Genomic DNA, 6,051 nt, shown 5'->3' on the forward strand with positions numbered 1-6,051 from the left:
AGGTTACCTACCACTACCACTCAACATTTGGGTCAGGTAGGGCCTATGAATTAAGAAGTAGGAGGTTACCTACCACTACCACTCAACATTTGGGTCAGGTAGGTCCTATGATTTAATAAGTAGGAGTTTACCTACCACTATCATTCAAAAATTTGGGTCAGGTATGGCCAATAAATTAATAAGTAGGAGGTTACCTACCACTACCTTTCAAAAATATGGGTCAGGTAGGGCCAATGAATTAAGAAGTAGGAGGTTACCTACCACTACCACTCAACATTTGGGTCAGGTGGGGCCTATGAATTAAGAAGTAGGAGGTTACCTACCACTACCACTCAAAATATGGGTCGTTTAAGGCCGAAATATCAATTTAATTAATATTTAATTTAATATAAAGGAGTAGGAAGGAAATGAAAGCTACTCAACACTACCCACAAAATATGGGTGTGGGGTAAGGCCAAATAATTAAGGGGGAGAAAAGCTACCTACCTATACACCAGTAAATTGTAACCACGCCCGCCCCCTCCAAGTCCGGGGGTATACCAGGAAAGCGGTGGAAATGGGCCGTGTTTTTACCTTCCAAGTGGCCCCGCAGTGCCGAGTGAAGGCGGTGGTTTTGTTTTCGTGCGTAAAATAGCAGGGAATGGGCCTAACCAAGGATGTCCCCTGGGTGCGGGGGCCTTTCAGGCGGGAATTTCACCAGCAGTTTGTCCCTGCTGGGCGGGGATTTTACATGGGATTGGCTGGACCGAAAGTCAAAGTCTCCCCTTCTCCCCGACCTGGGGTGTGTGGTTATAATTTACTGTTTGTTTGTTAATTTGAGTTTATTAAGGTCTGCCCGCGCCCATTGGCTGCATTATGGCTTGACCCCGCCGTGACGCCATCACGACTTAAATTGTGTTCATATCCCATAAGTGACATGAGATAGAAGTGACAGCAATCGCTGTCAAATCCAGACATTGGAAGACTTGAAGAAACAGAGTGAGATACAAGAGATCCGGGTGCGATACCCTAGCTTTTTGCGATGCAAAGACCGCATACACGGGATACATCTTTCCTGGGTTGAACCAGTACTGAGAAAACCACTTTTCCAAGCACTACCCTTTAAATGCCGAGCGCCAGGCAAGGGAGCTACTTGTACCAACTTTTAACGTCGTTTGGTATAACGCGGCTCAAGATCAAACCCACGACCTCCCGCTCCGTACGCGGGTGCCTTAACCACTAGGCCACGGAGACGGTCTTATAATTGACTGGCGCACTACCACCACTTTAATATGAATCGGGTAGGACAAAACAATTTGTTTAGTTGTGGCCTTGTATAACTATTTTGTCCTCTTGTTACGCAAACACCAATCACAAAAGCCCAACCTTTTGGCCTTCATTAAGCCAGCATTACGTCGTAGTTACCTAGAACGTGATAACTACGAATGTTTCACCTGTGCATACCGTGCTCCTACGGCCAACGGTCAACTCTTAGGCGATGTTGCATAACCAAGAAAATTGGATCCAATTCACAAAGGTTCTGGCCAATCGGCATTGCGCAACAGAACATGATTCAATCTACCGACATGGCATAATTTGTGACTTATGTAACGTTATTTGTAAGAGGACAATGGTGAATCAATACTAATATTAGTACAGGTTTTCTGGTACGAAGTATTCTCTCTCTTATATATACGTTGTAGTAGATAATTATGTGGTAATATAGTCCTTGGTAAGATTTTTTCCCAAGAATCAATGATACTGAAGTTGATACTAAATTATGATTAAGAAATAAAAGTACATGTAATTTGAACTGAGGTTGTTGAATGGAGAGATATTGAAGTAACAATGATGAACTGAACTTGATATTAAAAGAAATGTTACATATTAAAGTAAAATGAAACTGAAGTTGAAATTTGAACAATGCTTAGATATTGAAGTAACATGAAACTGAAGTTGTTATTTAAAGAATGTTTAAAAAATAAACTTACACGACACTGCTGAAGTTGATATTTAAAGAACGATTAGATATAAAAGTACCATGAAACTGAAGTTGAAATCTTTGAAGTTTGAAATTAAGAAATAAAAGTAACACATATTCAGACGAATGAGCTAGTGAATGCATAATTATATAAAACGGTTCTGTTTATAAATATGATAACGTGAATAACTGCTGATCGATATCTGATCAGGGCCGGTATTCATAAGACATCTTAAGTCATTTCTTAAAGATGCACTCTTAGTCTTACATGTACTCCCAAATAAGATTTACCACAATTAATACAATTGTTTTAATATACCCAAAATGATGAATAAATGTCAGAAACAATGGTTCTCATTAAGTATGTCGAGTTTTATTTGAAAGAAAGGCGCAGAAAACACGGTATTTATATCTTATGAGATGATAGTAGATCACAGAAAATCTTTTAGCATTCACTAATCATTTAATATTTTTTTGCGTTTTCAGCTATTAAATACATGGTTAAAATCTTGTGATCAGTAATTCATATTGTTCACAAATGCATTATTTAGTAAGTATTTTAAGGTTATCACTCAGAATATATATTTGTTATACATGTGTATGTATTGATTTTGAATAATAGTGTCACTATTGTCATTTTCCTATGTTAAGTATTTCACCGGTTATTTGATATAATCCGCAATACTTTATTTTCATTGATGTTATTGAATATACAAACATTCATTTGTTCTAAAATCAGTTATATTTTCTTTTCATTTGATTATGAAAACTTTAAAGATATCAATTTAAAGCTGCACCCTCACAGATTAACCGTTTTTTCCAACTTTTTTTTTATTTTTTGACTTGGAATTAGCATTTTTGTTGCGTAGATATTTGCAATCCAGTGATGAAGGACTGTTGACAAAAGATCAGATCGCAGATTTTCCTATTTTCATTCCAAATTTAATGTTTTATGGCTTAAACTGTTACTAACGGTTTAAGGAAAATGGATATAACATCAACTTTGGAGAGGAAATATGAAAATCGGCGATCTGATATTTTGTAATAAGTTAACACAAATGACTTTAAATATTTTATGAATACCCACCCAGGCTTCTCATGCAGTTTGCTGTACTTTAAGTAGTGGTATGCTTATAATATAAGCAATCGAATTTTACAAACTATTATTTCTTAAGGGGCTTGTTCATGTCACTTACCGAAACCATTATCGTGTGAAATATAAACTAAGCGATTGTTGCAATGATAATACGTCATCAAGAGCTCTGGGCTGGTATTCATAAAATATCTCAAGTCATTTCCTAACTTAAGTCAACTTCTTAATTTAAGTATCTCATTTGTCATATCCTATAACATCTTTATACTATCTGAAATACTTTAACGTCATTGATTATTGAATATACAAACTTTCTTGTTCAAAACATTTGTACTTTACTAAAATCCTAGGAAATCGACTTAAAGGGACTGTACACAAGATTGGCACCAATGTTTTTTCTGTAACGAATCTCAGGACAACTATCTAATAGAATGTGTTATGCTTTGATATCATAATTGTAAAAAAAAATATGCCAAAATGTAAAAAAAATAATATTGTGTCAGCAACCGGGTTCGAACCCGTGTGCTCAAAATTGCAGTCCAGCGTCGTATCTACTGAGTTAAAACGGATTACTCAAATTGGGTGACATAATTAAGCTATACACCTTCCTCGGTAATATCACGTGATAACAAGGACTAGCTAATCGCGCATAAGGAATGAATTCTACCTGGTAGACATACTCGGTAATCTTTTTAATGGCAAAATACGAAATAACTGATAAACTTAAATAAATTGTAAACTATGTGGTACTTCAGTTAGTAAGTTTCAATGCATTGTACACATCGATGGCAAGTTTATGTCAGTTTTCGACAATTTTCTTTTTCTTTTTTTCGCTATTTTATCATACGGAGTACAGCCCCTTTAAGTAGAGATGACTTAAGAAGTTTTATGAATACGGCCTCTGGGCTGTCATTCGTAATTTAACATCTTAAGTCATTTCTTAACTTAAAACATATTTTTTTGATATGACCAGAAGGATACTTTACATAGGAACGTGACAAAAGTTAGGAAGTTAAGGCCGTGTTGTTATTAAAATATGACAGCAAATGCTCGATTTCACCGAAAAGCGTTAGCAACGCTTTAGAAAACATCATGAATCTGGGTTTGGACATACAAACAAAATATCAACTGAGTATTTGCCAGTTGCTGTTCGGTGTTTATTCATAAAATTTAGAAGAATAACCCTTTTTCCCAAATAAGGTGTACTACAATTAATACATTTATTTTACTGATTTACCGAAAAGGATGAATCAATCTCGAAAATAATGGGTCTAATGAAGGACACCGAGTTTCATTTAAAAAAAAAATGTGCAAAGAGTATGAGACGATAGTTGATCACTGTAATTTTTTAGGTCCCAGCAGTCATTTAATATGTGTGCGTTTTCAGTTATCAAATACACGGTTTCAATCTTCTCATCAGTAATTAATATTTTCCAATATTAATAATACATTATTTAGTAAAGAGTTAAACGTTTATCACTCAAAATTTATGTTTATTTTACATATGTATGTACTGATTTTAAATACGAGTACCACTTAAGATTCAAAACCTACTTATTTCGAAAGGTCCATGTGTTTGGACGTTAACTTGTTTTATTCGCATAATTCACCAGAAAACTAAGCAATAACCCTGACTTATAATCGCTTATTTTGTGTAACCAAGAGGGCAGAAACACGGTAAGTAGTGACCATCTTGACTTTCATTATGACATCCGTTACGAGAATGACCTAAAGATTAATTCGAGTTATTCTGACACCCATTAATACTTAAAAGTTATGCAAGATTTTCCCTTTTGACCAACTAAGCCAAAAGTTATGCATAACGTCAAGTGACAGACACACAACACTCTATTGTTTCGTTTTGTTCTAGTGTTTGGTAACTAAATGATATGAGATGATGTTACTTATGGTACAAAATCAATTAACTAAGTTTAAATAAGATATCCAATCACGATCCTATAAACAAGATCCGTGATCAAATGTACCAAATAGCTTATGAGGTTGGTTGGTGGTCATCGAGCCGGCCAAGTTGTTTTTTTCCGAGTTCTCCGGTCTCCCCCACTTAAGACACAAGACCAATCTCGCGCATCATCGTTCAAATGAGAATGACTTAGTATAAGTTATTATGACTTTCTTCACAATCGTTGTGAAATGAATAAAGTTTCAACTAAATAAGTTTTTTTATCAACCATTTTAAGCAACCATTTGGTAGCAATGTTCATTTTTATGCCTGGTGGCCTCGTGTAATGGTGGTATCATTTCATAGAGCATTGACTGATGATTACCTATACTACTAATACTACTAATACTACTACTGCTGCTGCTGCTGCTACTACTACTACTACTACTACTACTACTACTACTACTACTACTACCACTACCACTACTACTACTACTACTACTACTACTACTACTACTACTACTACTACTACTACTACTACTACTATTACTACTACTACTACTACCGCTACTACAACTACTACTACTACTACTACTACTACTACTACTACTACTACTACTACTACTACTACTACTACTACTACTACTACTACCGCTACTACAACTACTACTACTACTACTACTACTACTACTACTACTACTACTACTACTACCACTACCACTACTACTACTACTACTACTACTACTACTACTACTGCTACTACTACTACTACTACTACTAATAATAATAATAATAACTTTTCTTTATGAAGCTAACACATTAAGGCAAATCAGTATCTTGTTTACAATGTGGTCTTCAACTATGACAAAGCAGAGATCATCTAAATACAGGATTTAACAATTATATCAAAATAATCATCAATCATTACACATACACGCAAATAATGCAAATCTAATCAGCAATTCTTATAATGCAACATACATTTATAATAAAACTACGAGTATTTATTATTCAATTATTGATCTTTAATAAGGTATGTTTTATATAAAACTTAAAAAAAGTTTTTAATGTAGAGGCTTGTCGAATAAGAACTGGAAA

This window comes from Mya arenaria, chromosome 11, assembly GCF_026914265.1.
Source record: "Mya arenaria isolate MELC-2E11 chromosome 11, ASM2691426v1".
Lineage (NCBI taxonomy): Eukaryota > Metazoa > Mollusca > Bivalvia > Myida > Myidae > Mya > Mya arenaria.